The following is an 18,576-nucleotide window of genomic DNA, read 5'->3' as shown; positions in this document are numbered from 1 at the left end:
GACTGTACACTCTTATAAATACAGTACAGCAAAAGCCTAAGTGGAAACACATCTTTTTGAAACCATCTGTTCTTACAGATATCTGCAACAATAAAGAAAATAAAGACTTTAAATGTTGCTATGCTGTTTTAAACCTTAAAGGCATTTCTTATAGGTCTCTCATTGCATTCTGAAAAGCTCAATTTGTTTCACTTATAAATAGCTTAGCTGCCATGTTTGTTACTGTTATGTTTATGAGCTTATGAATTCATGAGTTTATGTATATGAAAATTTGACTATGGCTGATGTACCTATATGTGAATATTTATAAAACAGAACCTTTGTCATGCTGGAAAGTGCTGGATTGCTCTCAGGTAAATATAATTTTTCTTTGATTGCACATTTTATAAAAATCCACAGTGTGAAACCGTAAAAATACAGTATTCCTAAGTTTACATATTTAGTTTATACTCCTTGATTGGTGCAGTCTATAGGATCAGAGACTTTTGCAGTATTATTTTAAGCCAGATTTCTTCTAAACTAAACTTCGAGATTGCTACTCTCAGAAATTCAAGATGCAAACCAATATATGAAATGACCTTAGGCATTTAGGCCTGCCAGTCTGACCTCAATACTGGGGAATGTTGTGGAGAGAATCAATTTGAGTACCATCATAAAGCATATTAAGGACAGCTGAATGATCAGATGCAGACAGCATAGGTTTTTGAAGGGTAGGTCCTGCCTGACTAATCTAATCTCTTTCTATGACAAGATGACCCACTTAGTAAACAAGAGAAAGGCTGTGGATGTTGTTTGCCTTGATTTTAGTACAGAATTTCACATAATCTCCCATGGTGTTCTTCTGGAGAAACTGGCAGGACATGGCTTGGACAGGTGTACTATCCACTGGGTGAAGAACTGGCTGGATGGCAGGGCTCAAAAAACACAGTGAATGGAGTTTAATCCATAAAGTTGGTGGATGGGCACCAGTGGTGTTTCCCAGCGCTCAGTATTGGGGCCAAGTTTTTTTAACATTTTTATTAATGATCTGGATTAGGGGGTTGGGTGCACCCTCAGTAAGTTTGCAGACAATACCAAGCTAGGCAGAATTATCGATTTGCTTGAAGGTAGGAAGGGTTTGCAGGGGGATCTGGATAGGCTAGACTGATTGGCCTAGTCCAATCACATGAATTTCAGCAAGGCGTGCTGGATCCTGCACTTGGGTCATAATCCCATGCAGAAGAACAGGCTTTGTCTAGAAAGTTACCCAGCGAAGAAAGGGATATGGGGGTGCTTTGACTGAAAGTGAGTCATCAGTGTGCCCAAGTGGCCAAGAAAGCTAATGGTATCCTGGTCTGCATCAGAAATAATGTGGCCAGAAGGACTGGGAAGTAATTGTTCCCTTCTACTTGTCCAGTGTGAGACCACACCTCAAGCGCTGTATTCAGTTTTAGGCCCCTCATTACAAGAAGGCTATTACGTTGCTTGAGTGTATAAAGAGAAGAGCAATAAATTTGTTGAAGGGACTACAAAACAAGTCTTGCTAGTTTGCTCCTACTCTGGAGAAGAGGAGGCTGAGAGGAGACCTCATGTCTCTCTACAAGTACCTGTAAGGAGGGGTTGCAGCAAGGAGGGTTTCAGTCTCTTTTTCTCAAGTGACAAGTGATAAGACACAAGGAAACAGGCTCAAGTTGTGCCCAGGGAGGTTTAGATTGGACATCAGGAAGAATTTTTTCATGGAGACAATGGTCAAACATGAGAAGGGGCTGCCCAGGGAAGCAGTGGGAGCCCCCATCCCTGAGGTATTTAAGTTTAGTGATGGCACTCAGCAGGTGAGGTTGATGGTTGGACTTGGTGATCTTGAAGGTCCTTTCCAACCTGGATTATTATACAATTCTGTGTTTCTATAAACAGTGCCATTCCTGAAAATCTTACAAAAAACAGAAGTGGAACTGCAGCAAGATAAGCTGCAAAGTGAGGTTGTGAGCCGAGTAGGGACTGGCTCCTCAACCAGAATCTGTTTTCAAAACTCTTAAGTAATTTCTGTGGAGTCTGGGAGCAATCCTGCTGAAAGAGGTGGAATTGCACAGCTGCAGCATCGGTGTCTGATCAGCAAGGACTTCACTGGAAGTATCAAGGGGAAATCTGAAGACACTGGTTGCTCTACCCAAATGGGGAAATGCATTGAGGGAAAAGTTCATATTAATGTTACTGACTCAGCTGCCAAGGTGAGCTTAGTTTTAAGCATCACAACAAGTTGTTACAAGCTATTGGTTAATGAGATGTGGGAAAAAAAAAAGTCACTGATAACTGGAACAGTGATGGAGATTAGAGTGACACCTGGGTGTGCTAAAAGCTGTGTTCTGCTTCAGTGTTGTTTTGTTGATAAAAAAAATAATCCAGCTGATCAAAAATGTTTGAATCAGAATGGGGATTTGGTCTAGTTGTTTCTCAGCAAAAATCAGCCAGCATAACAGTATTGTGACATTTAATGAGGTATTGCTTTCTCAGGAAATTAATTTGCAGAAAAAAGTTTCCACTTTACAGGTGGGACTAGTTTGTTCTCATCCAGATGCTTTATATAAATGGTACACTTTTCTGGTGCATGGAAGGGGGGGGGGGGGGGGGAGGGGAGGGGGAGGGGGAGGGGGAGGGGGAGGGGGAGGGGGAGGGGGGAGGGGGGAGGGGGGAGGGGGGAGGGGGAGGGGGAGGGGGGAGGGGGGAGGGGGGAGGGGGGAGGGGGGAGGGGGAGGGGGAGGGGGGAGGGGGGAGGGGGGAGGGGGAGGGGGGAGGGGGGGGAGGGGGAGGGGGAGGGGGGGGAGGGGGAGGGGGAGGGAATAATTTAAAAAAATCATCGTAATACAGTTAATTAATATTCACAGTTTTCAGCTGGTGTGCTAACTCCTCATATGGCAGTGGGACATTCTGCTAAGTGCTGTGAAATGACAGCAGTTGTGATAAATGTAGCTTAGATATTAAAATATTTTAGGCAGCAATGGTATTCCAGCTGATAAAGCACCTGTTTAAAATAATGGTTTTATTTAGAGTTTCTAAGACAGGTAAACAACCAAAGGAGTCCATCAAACACACTACAGGTAATAAAATGGTTAACAGGTGTGTCACAGCTTGCTATACTTCAATATATTTCTCTTATTTCTTTCAATAATATTTAGTATATAGTATAAAGCATCCTTTTTTAGTGAGTCCCCTTTAAATGTATGGGCATTTGAGGAGCACATAATAGTGCTCAGTTTTTTTTCACCTGAAATATGATCTGCTTATATAAAATAAAGCCAGCTTAGAAAAAAATGCTATGAGACAAAATCAGTAAAATAGTAAAACTTAAAATATTCAAAATCTTCTAGAATATTTTTAGGATTCTTAATATTGCATTATACATTTACCATAGATCACTCTTAGTGGAAAGTGTATATGTGTGAGATATTGCTGATAAAGTTAAAAGACAAGTTATGGAGTCATGGAAGTATGGAAATATTGGATATAGATAATAATAAAAATTGGATATAGATAAATAATAAAAAATTGGATATAGGATATTGGATATATTATATTATATTATAAATTATATATTATATTATATTATAAATAATTATATATAATAATATAATATATATAATATTATAATAATTATATTATAAATTATATTATATTATAAATAATAAAAATTGGATATAGATAATAATAAAAAATTTATTATTATCTATATTGGATATAGATAATAATAAAAAGTAAGAAAAGGCTCTGTTTAAAAAGGTGTTTTCTTTCTCACTAAAAAGACTCCATTCCTGTGCCTTACCTCTGACTATCAAGAGTAAGGCAAGTAGCAGAGAGATTGCTATTACTACAGAATAATGAAAAGAATGTTTTGCTCTCTGTATGATATTCTAGGAAAAAAGATCAGAAACCTGGAAACTTCCTATTCTTGCACCCACTGCATCACAGTTGCATTAAGCGAGGGACAGAATTTTTTCAGTGGTTTTGTTTGGTAGTGCTCATCATTTGAAAAGGTTTCTATTTGGTAAGTTAAAATGCATGTATATACTAGGTTCCTGTTAGGAAAATATAGGGCACTGAAAAAAAAAATAAAAAGAATGGATCTGGTGCAATATTAGGTGCTTACAGTAGTTTTACAGAACCTGATCAAAGGGTGATACTCAGTCAACCAAAAATCACATCTTATTTGTGGGGGGAAAAAAAAAATATATAGCATATACTATAGAGGTCCCTTCTCTTCCCAAAGGAAGGGACTGCAAGGTATTGTGACACGTCTGCTGTTTTTTCAAGGCAATTTATTTAAAAAATTAAGAATAATATCTCGTAGAAATAGTAATGCTGCCTTGTCAATGTGCTCCTTGCTGCTACTGCTTCTTCATTTTTGCTGTTATAGTTGTAGTGGTAGAATGGTGCATCTGTTTTTAAACTGTTTTAATCTGTTTTTAAACTTAGTGAAAACTTTTATTTCCATCCTTTATTTGATTCAGGTGATACAATGTAATGCATCATGGTGGTCCAGTTGCCTGAAACATTGCTCCTTAACCCTTCCAGCAAAGACTTAAAAACTGGATCTCTTCTTGCTCATTTCATACTGAAATCCCTGAATATCTTCTGGAAAACACATTTATGGGAGCAAAGCATATGTTCTCAAAGCCTTCAGCAGCAGGCCTGAACGTCTTCTGAAATTCTGATAGCTCCCCAGAAATTCAGTTCCTGATTATCCTCTAAAGCAAATGGACAGAGGGGTTCTATGCCACAGAACAGTTCTTTTTTTAGCATATGACTGTTTCTATGAATTTATTTAAAAAGCAGTAATGTTTTTTTTTTTTTTCCTTTAAAAGTGAATTAATGAAGCCAGGGATTTTTATAATGGGTATACACTGGCTGACATTTTGAGTGTCTACAACAGTTTCTGAGTTATTTTAGAGGTTTCTATACTCATGCCTTTATTTCATTAGCATTCATCCTAAAGAAACAAAAGTGGAAGTAACTAGCTGTTACTAGAAAGATATGAAACCTTAAAAGAATGCGAAGATTTCATTTTGTGAGAGACAAGGCTCTCCAAAAAGGATATAACACTCCTTCCTCTGTGAATTAGTTCTCACATTATCAGCTGCAAGACTATACAAAGAAAATTATTTTAGCTTTAGGATTTAAATATGGTGATTTTATGATGCAGAATCGATGTCCTGAGTAATCAGGATGGAGGGATGAAGCAGTCATCACCAATGTGAGCTATAACTTAAAATATTTCAGTTCATGCTCTTCTAATCATATAAATCGTTTATATTTTGTTGTTAATAGCATACCTGTTCTATGAGAGTTATCTCACACTTCAGCTGTTGCAGCATGAGGACTCTTCTAAGAACTTTATTCTGTTTAAACAAGTGATGAGTAAAATTCCGCACAATTACTGATTTTTGATTATTATTTCTCCAGGGAGGAGAAGGCTATAAGATAAATTGAAAGTAACTGGGAAAAAAACATTGATTTTCCTCTTTATTTTATGAAATTGCTTTGTTAGGTATTTTTTTTTTTTTTTTTTCCTTAAAAAATGTCCTCAATATGCTCGTAAAATAGAGGATATATATTTTTAATTTTAGTTTGGCTTTATGCTTGCAACCTAGAGCCAGTACCTTATACAGCACAGTTTTGCAAGCTGCCATTTTTCTTTAATGCAAAAGTATGCCATCATGTTTCGTTAGATTCAGTGCCTTCAAAGTAGTTTCTGCTAAAGTTACGCTTTTTCTTTTTAAATCACAGTTGATCGCCAGCTCTCTAAATTCCCATTTCTTGTCCTTCTGAAACACTATTTATATGCTATTATTTTTCCCCTCCATTTAGAGTTGCAATAATAAACTTAAAATGTTATATTCAAGTTAATATTTTCTGCAGTGTTCATGAAGAAGTAGTGCTGTAACTCAAGAATATCGTATCTCATATCGTATGCTTCTACATTATACGCTGCTCTGCTGTAATATTAACTGAGAATAGAAACAGTAAAAAAAGCAACAAGACAAGGCAATGGAAGGACAGAAGGCAAAGTTGATTTTAGTCTCTTTTGTGTTTGAGTGTATTTGGAGCAGCAATACACAAAAGGCTGCTCTGAATTTCACTTGCTCTGTTGATGCCAATAGCTGAAAATTGCTGGAGTAGTATATGGTCTAGCCATATACAAGAAATTATAGCCATACGCATAAATTAAATGGTAAAGTGGAACCCTGAAATCCAGATTTCATTCAGATACGATGAAATAAGTCTTTTATGTTACTTCTCTTTCTCTTCTGCTGCTGATGGCTCCGTGTTGTCTTGCCCTTAGCTAATCAGCTACCAAAGACCTATGTCTTTAACGCTGAACCATCTTGAGAGAATCATCATTGTTCACTTTCTGTTATGCAATACTACAGACACTCACAATGAAGTTGACTTCTGCTCGTTCCTATCAAAGCCTATAGCAAAATTACAATCAGGAAAATGCCTTGGTTTAACATAAGACGTTCTTTTCTCCAAATATCTGTATGAAATATAATTACTCTGTACATGGCATGTTCTGAATATCATTGTTGGTTATTGCTTTGTGCTATGGGAAATTTTTAAAAATAAAATATTTATTTCCTAGCTTACTTTAATAACATTTAACTAATGGGCACTGAGAGAGGGCATCACTTAAGAGATGATAGCTTTCTGCCCTTTCTATCTTACTTGTGCTTTCAGCATGTCAATCAATTGATCTGCCAAAATGCACTGTTTTTGTCAGAACTCTCTTCAGGGCTGCTGGGACTAAGGAAAGCTGTTGAAAGCACTGCTGCACTGCTTTTACAGTTTCTGTGACTTGGGTGGTCACAAAATAAATGCCAAAGGGAAAAAAAAAAAAAAAAGTATTTGATATTATTATTGTTAGTTTTGATATTCTATTTATTTTTTTATTAGCTTATTGGAAAGAAATAAGTGCTTTGACTTATGTTCTTTCTTCTGTCATCTGAGAGAAAAAAAGGAAAAGGGATGACTCCCATCTCTAGACAAAAACAAATAGTTTGACATATCTTTTTAAGATTTACCTCAGCTCATTTCCTCTAGCTTTACACAAGTTGGATGAAAATGACACAGCTTGTTCACACTGAATCACAGTGAATTCCCTTTCAGGGGGAATGCAAAAGAACATCAGTCGCATCCCTCAATGAATTACAACCATTGTTTTTGATTTCCTAGTGAGTAATTGACGGCTTTTACAACTAGAAGAAATAATTTATAGAGCCATGAAAAAAAGAATTAACTTTTCTGAGTGCTTCATTGATGTTTTAAGGCATCTACTTTATTCCAATTAAATTTATATAATCTAAAATCACTGAACTTCTTTATTTTAATGAATAAATTATGGAGTAAAATAATTTGTTTAGCCTGTGTGAACTGCCTTGTTTCCACATATTTTATCTTTCTAATCTCTGCAAGGAAAGGAAGAATTCAAAATGCTATTAAGCTCAATGCAGACAGAAACCTCCCAGTGCCTTCAGAGGCTGCACAGAAGCCTGTCTTTGGGAAGGAGTCTAGGAGTTTTCCTGCTGGGTTAGACCTATATCCATCTAATAAACTGTTCTACCACTTACAGTGTCTACTACCAAATGCCTTAACAGAAGGCATAGAAACATTCAGGACATCTGGTATATCTGTCCCCTACGTTATTTTTATTTTATTATTTTTTGTAATGCTTAGAGAATTTCTCAAACTCACAATAAGCCTTAATTATCTACATGTATCATAAAATCTGTTCTCTTTTTGTGTTTTTGTTTTGTTTTGTTTGTTTGTTTTTTCCATACAGTGTGTATGTTTCTCATCTGAGAATAGTAGGATTTTATTTTCAATTCAGATCAATATATATCGATTTATCTTTTGAGAATACCTGGCTAAGTAAAGATAAATGAAAGGTAAATGAATCTAATGAAATCTGAAGTGATGTTCTTAATAGCCATAAATCATTTTAAAAATATATAATACAATCTTTATTCATGGGAAAAAAATCTGTCTGGACACTGAACACAGCATGGAGATAGTAAGGCCATCAGTTAAATAACAGTGACCAGAACAGGTCCCTGTTACCATGTCAGCAATAATCATCATGTCTCTTGAGCTAGCTCAGGATGGGATCCACTAAGACAAGAATTCCAAACTTGTTCAAGATGCTTAGTTTTTACCAAGTTGATCTCAAATTATCCTATTCAAGATGAATTTTTATACTATAATAACATTGTGTCTGAGCCCTGAAATATTTTAGATAGGCAAGGTTTTTTATTTCTATTTGATGAATCACGCATGGGTTCACCGTGAAATATGAGAAAACTGAACTAAATCCTGTGAAACTAAAGGAAGCATTAAGTTGTCATTCTTCAGAAAATAATCAAAAGGTCTGTTTGGGGCAGATGAAATACTGATTAAGAAATACCTAAATCTTAGGAGAATTGGAAATAGAAAAATTATCAATTTTTTTCTAGTCAATCTTTTATGTCTCAGTTTAAGTTTCCTCTCTAAAACATAAAATAAATTCACAATCCTAAATTACAATAGTGAATTGCTAGCCTGCAAAATTCCTTACTAGAAAAGTATAAGTATTAGGTACTTTTTCTTGTAGAACTTTACAACTTCACCTTACAAGCAGGCGTTGAACACATAACGATTGAACACATATTTAAACTGAAAAATTCTTTCGTGTGTGTAAGCTTAACTTTCTTACTGATCATTTTTAAAACTCTGCTGGTTTTTTCCTTCCACAAGTGTATAAGAGGAACTTTTGCTGTAAAGATGACAGGAGAAAGACAGGGAGATTTTAACACATTTTTTTCTGGTGATTCAGTCATGATGGAAAAACATTCTATTCATATGATAATCTTCTAAATCTACAGCTAGCTATAATCATGCTTTTATTTGGTCTAAGAAACATCTTTAACTTGGTGGACTTGGCAGTTTTAGGTGAAAGATTGGACCAGATGGTCTTAGAGGTCTTTTTCCAATCTAAATGATTCTGTAATTGCATGTCATTCAGCAGATTGTCTTTGCTATTTCAGAGAGAAAGTATCACAGCATTCCTAAATTTGGAGTCACCGTTTTTCAGTAGTTCAGTTTATCCTTTTAAGTTGTTCTGGGAAGGTATAGTGAAAGGTTAAGTTCTGTATTAAAGAAACTCAGGAGACCTTACATTTTAGATAAAATGTCTGCAGTCTTGAATCTTACTAGTTAAGTTTAACGCAAAACTATAATTTCAAATTGCTTTCAGAATAAACCATTGTAATTTCTTCTTTACAACTGCTGGAAAGATTTCATCTTCATGTCTTCAAGTGTTAGAAGAAACCTCTTAATCATTGCCGGAGAGCTAATTAAGCTAATGTAATATTTTCACTTTTATATGGCATCTACTATTACTATCTGGTTGTAGCATAAAATAACTTTAAAGTCCTCTAAAGAATAATTCCAATTACTATTTCATCGAAAGCTTAAATCTGAATAACAAATGGTTCCAGAAATGCTTTCAATGAATAAAAAATAGAATGAATAAAAAATAGAACATCATTTAAAAGGTATAAGTTCTAAAAGCTGTGTTTCATCCCTGAATATATTAATGAGATCTATTGTCTTTTCTGACGTTTGTTCATTGGTGACAGCAAATAAATAAATAAATAAATAAATAAAAGGGAAAATCTGTAGTCAGCTTAAATAACTCATTTTATTAAACTGAGGAGTACATTTTTGCCACCCACAACCCACCCTCCTCCTCCACTTCCCAGCAAAATACACATACACAAGTCTAATTCCCATGTTACATATAAATGTAATGTTCCTTGTATGACAGAAGTTTTACCAAGTCCAAGATTTTTTTTCTATCTTTGAAGGATATTATCTACAGCTTGAACAGAATTTGGTCCTCAAATATATAAAAGCAAGTGCAATGACAGGATGACTATGAGGTCTGCATCAGAGATAGAAGTATAAAAACAAAGCAGCTGATGCAGCTGCTTTTTGCAGCTTTTGTGCAGTGAACAGCTCAAAGGAGACAAAGGCTGTAGTGCAAAAATTTGTTGTAGTAATCTAAGACATATCTGACACCAAAATGCGTGGTCCAATTATACTTCATAACCATTTTTAACAGCAAGACATTCCTGCCTTTTCTCTGAACAGTCCAGAACTGGAGCATATCTGACTCCACAATGAAAGCCAAGCAGGCATAAAACATGGTTCAGGATTGGATTTTTGATATTTAATTGTTTTGGGTTGGGTTTTTATAAGGGTTAGTTTTGTTACCATTTATTTCCTCATTTCCCTAGCTCATCACGTGTGCAAAGAAACTGTCTGGGAGAGTCAAAGTAAGGGCTGAGCTATACTACCACACTCATCCTGAATGCCATAGACTTCATGTTCTATGTGTTTAGCTCTTAAGTAATACTCACGTGATAAAATTGCCTGTGAAAAAATGAGAATTTGTACATTAGCTATCTATTTGGAGTGCTGTAAATCCTTCTCTCCACACCTTTTCCCATGTCAAGCAGTGTAAACTATACTGCTTGCTGTTTGTTTGTTTTTCTAATCAAAGTTGTATTTTACTTGCACTTAACCATGGTGAAAATCATACACACTCCATCCTGTCATATCAAATTTGCTCCCTGGCTTCAGACTTCATGTACTGAGTTTCATTTTATGGCAACTTTTTATAAGGTAGTTATAAATCTTTGTGAATGGAGTGTTTATAATGAAAATACTACCAAGCGAGGAAATATTGGCAACACTAAATATCAACAGAACTATAACAGCAAAAATATTGGACAGTACTAATCAATCAGCCTCCAGCAGCATTTCATTTTCAAAGGCAGTATCCTAACTACGTTACACATTTTTGTCAATGAACATTTTGTCCTTCGTATAGCTTTACATATATTCTAATATGAAATTAGAATTTTTTTATTTTACTTCACCTCTGTACTATCAATAGATTTCATGCAGTTTTTTGTAGTTGGTAGTTTTTTTGTTGTTGTTTTGTTTTGTTTTTGAATAGTGTATCCAAGGAGAAATACCAACATGGTTTGAAACGCAGTAAGTGTTTAACAGTGAAATATTCTACATCATCAAACTGATACGCAATATCAAAACTTGCATTTTTGCAAAATTTTTGGAATTTTTATCTTCATGCTAAATCCATTCCAGATTTAGGGGTTGATTTTTTTATTTTTAACATGTTAACTGATAAGACCCATATTTTGACTGGACATTTAGTTTGGCTTCGATAAAAATGCAATAAAAATATTTTCAGGAAAGGAAAAATTAACAGTGAGCTAACAAATTGGTAAAGTGGGATGATAACACTGCATGTGTAGCTACCTATTTTAAATTACTCTGGTAGATGTAATTTTCAAGGATGCAAAAGAAAATTATACTTGAAATTTATTTATGTACAGATATCAACAATCAGTTGACTCATATAGTGACTTGCTACTCTCTCCACACAGGAACCAAACGCAGACGAAGACAGCCAAGTGACCAACCAGCTTTGCCTACTTAAATACAGCAGAAAATCATTACTCGAGACAAAATAACTGAATCCACACAATTTTAGCTATCATTTGCATTTGTTTCTTATTTCACTACCTTTATATTCTTCCCACTTTTTTGTTATTCCACTAGACAGGTATTTTTTCCCATTGGTTCATTTTGCTTGTTTCTTATGTCCCCATAAGGCAAAGTATTGTAAAGACTAAAATTATTTGATTTTTTTTTTTTTTAATTGGAGTTTTCCTTAGCTATTTTTTTAATTTATACTTTCCTATATGCACTTAAGATCAGAGCATTTTCTTCTTATTTCTTGTCTTTTTTTTTTCCATCATCTTGTCATTTGTCAGCATTTTTAACCAATTCAAATGTTCTTTAAAGTAAAAGAAATAGTCACCTGGAATAATTTTCCCTCTGCCATTTTCTTATTTCCTTAGTATTGCTAACATGGAATGTCTCAGTACTGTGAAGATTCTGTTTAAAATGCTCATTAGGTTTTGAGCTTGAATAGGCGTATGAAATTAGCTGCATTTTGTGCAAATAAAAATGCTTAGTCTCTGTTTACTTCTGTGGTAAATGAAATAATTTTACTTGCTTTTGGACAGACACAGAATTCAGGAACAAAGTTATTATTCTCTTACTTAGTGGTTTATATTGGTTTCTGGTTGACTGAGTCTGTGGCTGAAAGGATGAATTAGGCTGGGGATGCTAGCCATCTTGCACAAAGTGTTCAGCCTTTTCCAGAAACTTTGTTAGGACACTCAAGATCATATTCAAGATCAAGATCATATTCAAGATTTCAGATTTCACCATTAAACTGCACAGATTTCCTCTTGGAAGCTTTTCTTCAAGGTCATGATACCTGTATCTTTCATTATAAAACAAAAGCTCTGTCCATGGGCACTTTTCTACCACACACAAATTGTATCATGTTTGATCTAGAGAAAATCACAGGTCTCCTAATATAACATGCTACTTATGAAAAAGAGCTGAATGTTTTCTTTGAGTGATTTAAAACAAAGTGGTTTATCTTCTCTCAAAAATCAAAATAGCTGAAAACAAAGTATTGCATCTTATCAAAGCATAATTTGAGTTGGAAGATAGCTCTGAAAGCAATTTCATTCTGTTTCATGACTAGCTTAGATCAGCTTTGATACATCTTTTATAATTCATAATCAAAGTATCACTGAAAAAAAAAAAAACAAACAAAAAAAAAAAACAAAAACAAAACAACAAAAAAAAAACTTTTACATAGTCTGTGAAAATGAACTCAGAAAACCCTTCTGTCCAAGAGTTTTCATCTGGCAAATTCTATTTGTTTTGAAGCAAAGTTGGACCTTAGCCTAATTCTGTGTTAAGTGGGAACACGATTATGTGTATAGTTATAGTTATAGTTAAGGAGCTGGACTCAGAACCGAGGGAGGGAGGAGGATTTTCTCTTATTGTAACACTAGCAAAGTGCAAAAAGATGGAAAGATGAAATCAATTAATCTCTGTAAAGACCACTGTAGTCTGTATATGGAAGACAACAAGAGAATGCTTAGTATGAACTTTCTGTCCTTATCTGCATGTTGGCTTAGAGTGCAGGAATAAAAACATTACCACTCTGGTTGGATAATTTCTTTTATTTAATCTCTCTGTGGTTCAGGCATGCAGCCATACAAATATATATTATGAACAGAATAGCACAGGAGTCACAGAGATTAAAAATATACTACTTGGCTGCAGGAATAGGGGTAAAAATGGAAAAGATGTGATGCATGTAATGTAATGTAATGTAATGTGACACATGGTCAAGTAGATGGAGATGTTCAATAGTGGGCATATATATATATGACTCCTCCCTTTATAACACATTGAGGCATGGAAAGCTGGTACTATGAATAAAAAGATGTATTATTAGAAAAAATCCCTAGCAATAAATAATAAATTAAAATAGTAATAAATTAAATAAATTAAAATAATTAAATAAATTAAATAAATTAAAAGTAGAGGGCAAGGTAAACCTACTCATCTTTGTGAAAGATGTTGTTGATGTTCTGATATTTCTACCACAAGAGCTACAGCAGCTTGTGATAGCTTGTGATAGGATTTTAAAGGTAAAATACATTTTAAATGCAATAGGAGAGCAAAGTATTTAAAAGCAATGTTTTGCAACACCCAACTATGATTAAACTATGTAGTAATCAATCTGCCTTCTAGTCGATACATCAGTTTTAGTTATGTGATTAACATAGTGTTTTTAAATACTTGCTCTTTTAGGTAGGAGTACAGATGAAAGAATGCTCATTTCTTCTGTACATAATGTTCACAGTCAATTACCTTTATTTGTAAGTATTAAAACAAGTACATGCATTTTCTTCGTTTCAAAATATTGATGTGTAAATGTACTTATCATAAAACACTAGTATTCTTGTGCCAAAATTGCAATATTGAAATCTTAATCCTTAAGATGCAACAATTTTGTAAATTCACTGCCAATTCAGCAGTCTTTTCTGAATGCATAAGTAGAATTTCTTCTTTTCTAGAGTGTGACTTGATAACAATCCCAAAAACTTTTAAGATAAATAATGGACTTTTAGTTCTGGAAAGTGGTAGGATTCTGTAACAAGTATAATCTACTCAGATACTGACTGATCTCAATGATATCCAAAAAGAATTATACATTTCACTTAAAATTCCAACAAAAATTAAAATGCTATTTGAGAATAAAACCAAAATATTTTAATATATAAGGAAGGTTGTTTGTTGGATTTTTTTATATTCACTTTCTTAATATTTCCTATATATTCTAGGAAATCAATTTAAAATATTTTGATTCAAAATTATTTTTAATTATAAAAAGTAATGCTTAAAATCTGTTTCAAAAATTATGTTTCCAAATACTTATTTTCCCTAAAAATATATATAATGAAATGAAATACAAAATTGTTTTAGAAAGTATAAAAAATGGAGCCCAGCTGTGTTCCCTGGATTTTTAATTCCAAATGCAGTTAAATTCAGGGGAAAATCTGTATGTCTTTATTTGGAATTGAAATAGACCCACGTTTTCACTTTCAATGAGTATATGAAAATCAATAAGCTGTAATGTAGTTTATGCTATTTTTCAGTTTCCATCTGCTCCCTTCCGTTGCATCTTTCTGTGAGTGACAGCATAATAATTGCTGTACCAATTAATGCCCTTCCAATCCAACTGCATCGTTACTGCAAAATAAATGTTTTGCTTTGTAGCAGTTTGTCATGCTATGAAACTTTCCTTTAGTTATTCCAATCATCTAACAGCAGAAAAGGAAAAGCTGCTTTGTCATCAATAGCTCAATAGAAGACACTGTATATTCAATACAGAGAGTTGGCAGAATTTTAACCAGTATCAATTTATAAATAGGATAACAGCAATCACTTATTTTCTGCCTTAAATGAAAGTATCCTTTTTTATGCAATAATAGCCACTTAACTGATTTCAGATTGTAGTAGGGTAGTTGTAGTTGTAGTTGTTGTTGTTGTTTTTGAGAAGCAGAATAAAATGTGGACTCTCTTTCTTTGCAACAAAAGCTCTTAGAAGGATAAAAGCTTCCATTGGAAATAAGCAGTCATGGTAATTTAGTTTCTTGCAGTAAGAGTTTCATTTTTCCTAGAGGACTTTCAGTGCATAGCTACAGTGCCTTTCCCATTTTGTCCTGTCTTAACAAAAATGCTACAAAGAATATTAAAGGCTGAACCATTTCAAGACACACTTCCCCATCAAAACCTTAGTACAATCTGTGGGCTTCCTCTGGTAAAAATAGGAGCTGTCACTGCTATTGGAAACGTCCTTAGAGAACTTAAATCTAGATTAAAGGCTGATATTAGTTTTGTGAACTTTTCTAACTGAGGGACCACATTTATTGTCTGGTGAGATTTGTGTGAGCAAACAACATAGAACGAAGTCCTTCTTGCTATCATTTCATTCCTGAAACATAATAGCTAATTTGTTTCATTTGGTTTCATTCACCTCCTCCTGTTTTCATTCACCTCCTCATGTTTTATCCTTTGTAGATAAAACATCATCTCAGTTTCACTGTTTTCCAGACTGTTTTCTTTATCGTGAGCACCAGAATTTTCCAATGAATATTTATAAAAAATAAAAGACTGTTTTACAGTACAGCAAGTGTTTCACCTTTCATTGGTCAGCTTGCACTGACTGATTCATCAAAGTTTCTTTTCAAAAACTATGTTTGTCTATAACATTTACAGTTGTAGAGCTTTCGTCCTCATGAAGTCTCAGAGGACTCCCAAAACACAAATTTCCAAAATATCTGAATATCTAGTTGGCTTTAATTTAATGACTTTAATTTAGTGCTCATAATATCGGGAATGGAAATGCTAAGTTTTATTTTGAAAAATAAAGTTTATTATTATTAGCTAGAAAAATAATATGTAGAAAAGTAATGTAGAAGGAATGTAAAAAAAAAAAAAAAAAAAAAAAACCTCCATTAGAAAACATCGTTTTGTTTGTAAAGTCATCTGCTCAGGGATTAGGAAATCCCAGATGAAGTCTTGATGTGCAGCTGCAAAATACTGCTTCTTTATTTTATCTAGTGACTACCTAATGTGAGGTGCTTAAAAGGATCTGCAACAGAAGCTGATACACAGTAGTCTCTGGTCCAATTAACTTTTAATCACTGTAATGTAAGAATGTACGCATACATGAGATCTTATAGTAGAAAAGCTTAGCCACAGGGTTTCTAAAGTGATCCTGCATCAGAGACCTGAGTAGCCTGATGGCAATATAATTTGCCATCATATTTGCTTACAATTTGCTCACAGGTCCTCATTCCCTAGACAAACAATCTGGCACTAAAGCCAGTTGGAAAAGTCCTGTCATCTCTTTCCCTCGGTGGCTTGTTTCTGCTCCTCAGCTGTGCAAGTGCAAAAATTTTTAGGGCTCTCTGGCAAGCCAAATGGCCAAAGTGCTTAATTTTACAAAGCAGTCTTTCAGACAGTTGTAGTGGCACAACTGAGGGATATTGAACAGTGATGTGGGCAGAGAAGAGGAAGGGAACATTTTCAGCTTATTTTTCTGCTACAGAAAGTGTAATGACAAACCCTACCCAGAGAGAGGAGAATTTTAACACGGGACTTGTATATCATAAATGAGTGCTTTAACCAGAGAATACCAGATAAGATAGTCCCTTGACTTCTTTTATTTGAAAATAAATTTGACCTTTTTTGTTTGTTTGTTTTAGAAAAAAAGGGTTTACACCTGTATTTTGGTTAAGAATTTGAATTCTGAATCCCAGAGAGAGAAACGTCTCCAAGTAAGCAAAGCAGCAGTAAGGGAGTTTTTAAAGCTTATCCCTGGATCCCTCTCCCCCCTCCCCCCCCCCCTCATTTAGCTGAGTACTGCAAGTTTCCTCTTAGAAGTTGTGATCGATCTACTTATATGTACATCAGTCATTGCTGTTACTAGGAAACCATTGAGTATTTCCTCTAAAGAATTGTTATAAATAAGCACCATATCAAGAAATAAGATTCTTGTGTATACTGCCTCTGCTTCCAATATAATTAAGACCAGAAAAAATCTAATTTTGCTGTAATTTGACAGGTTACATTAAATTATCTTTATGAATCATTCATACTTAATTGCTTGGGACTACAGTTTCATTGCATTCTGTGATCCTGAGAGTAAATTTAAATAAGGGATGAAGTAGACTGAATAATTCTTAACAAGGTCCTGTCCTAGAAGACAAAAGAATACATTGCTTAGGTATGCCACAGGGAAAAAATAAATAAATAAACAAATAAATAAAATTCTGATGGTGTCTTCAGGTTACAAAGTGTGTGGTAATCAAATTCCTCTTATGCTGACTTCAGAACAATAGAGAAGAGTTAGGCTATTATTCTTGAAAATGGCTGTGGTATCAAAGAGAGGCAAAATCCACACACAAAAAAAAAAAAAATCCACAAAAAAGGAGTTCTTCTTCTTCCCTCTTAATAAGATCCCAAAATTACAGAGAAAATATTATTCAATCATGAAGCTTAGAAACATGTGGGATTTAAATTCTTTACCACAAAATTCTTACTGCTGACATAAAGCATGACTGTGGAGACTCTCCAGGCTAAGGCTCCATGATGTTGATCAGCCGTATCAGTATTAAAATAATCTTTAGTAGGAATGCAAATAAAAGAAATGATTGTGATTGAGAATTTCTAGTGCCTAATAATAATAATAATAATAATAATAATAATAATAATAATAATAATAATAATAAATGATAATTAAAAAAATACAAACAAACTTCTAATTTTGGAAAGTTATAGACTTGGAAGTCTTAAGCAAACCTGAAAGCCATTGAAGTGTTTCATTTTTTTAACCACCATTATTTTTCATTGATTTTATTTAAATGTTAAAATATGTTTTGTTTTGTTTTGTTTAAAAAAAAAGAGATGAAAATAAATATTTTGCCATTCTTTCCAAAAGTCAGAAATTCTTTATCATCCATAGTTTTCTTGTTTCATTTGAACTGAGATCTATTCTTTTCATTATTATATCCATACAGTGATGTCTTACTGTTTGACTTGAGCCTAGACCCAGTGTCTTTAATCTTTTGTCTCTGCTGAGTGTGTCTTTTAATCTTTTAATCTCTGATTGTTTCTATCTCTCACTACATGTTGTAGCAGTGTAGCAGTGTAGAAGAAGACACCCTTATTAACCCTTTTTCTTACAGAATGTCGGAATCCTATTATGAGATTTAGCAGCTTAAAAATTTCTTTTAAGGAACAGTAAGGAATGTGCTAGCAGCTGAGGCATATGTCTAGGAAATGGAAGATCTGTATTCAGTTTACTTTTTAACCTTAATAAGTGCAAATTTATCTTTGTATTCTAAGAGACTGCCTTAATAACTTATCTAGAAATTATTGGGAGCACTCTTCATTTCTGTACTAAAGCTGCAATATTCTATGGCAGCAAATTCAAAATTGGCTATATGACAGACAGTGATTGATATAAATAAACCTGAGTTAAGGGAACTCCTTTGGTTAGCAAGTGTTTTTACTCCTGCTCATTGTCACAGGATC

The 18,576-nt window shown here is 34.2% G+C and overlaps 1 protein-coding gene and 1 long non-coding RNA gene across 2 annotated transcripts in view; both read left to right on the top strand.

Moving 5' to 3' along the window:
• DOK6 (docking protein 6) overlaps window positions 1–18,576 on the top strand; it is a 252,646-nt gene that overhangs the window by 220,760 nt on the left and 13,310 nt on the right. The gene's annotated exons all lie outside the window — the stretch shown is intronic.
• LOC137850885 (uncharacterized) lies at window positions 2,838–10,390 on the top strand. The gene is made up of 3 exons (XR_011092882.1): window positions 2,838–3,074; window positions 3,889–4,018; window positions 4,482–10,390. It is a non-coding gene; the product is annotated as an uncharacterized lncRNA (long non-coding RNA).

Source organism: Anas acuta, chromosome 2, assembly GCF_963932015.1.
Source record: "Anas acuta chromosome 2, bAnaAcu1.1, whole genome shotgun sequence".
In the NCBI taxonomy this organism is placed as follows: domain Eukaryota; kingdom Metazoa; phylum Chordata; class Aves; order Anseriformes; family Anatidae; genus Anas; species Anas acuta.
Note: the sequence above shows the minus strand (reverse complement) of the source record. Positions and strands in the feature narration are given on the sequence as shown.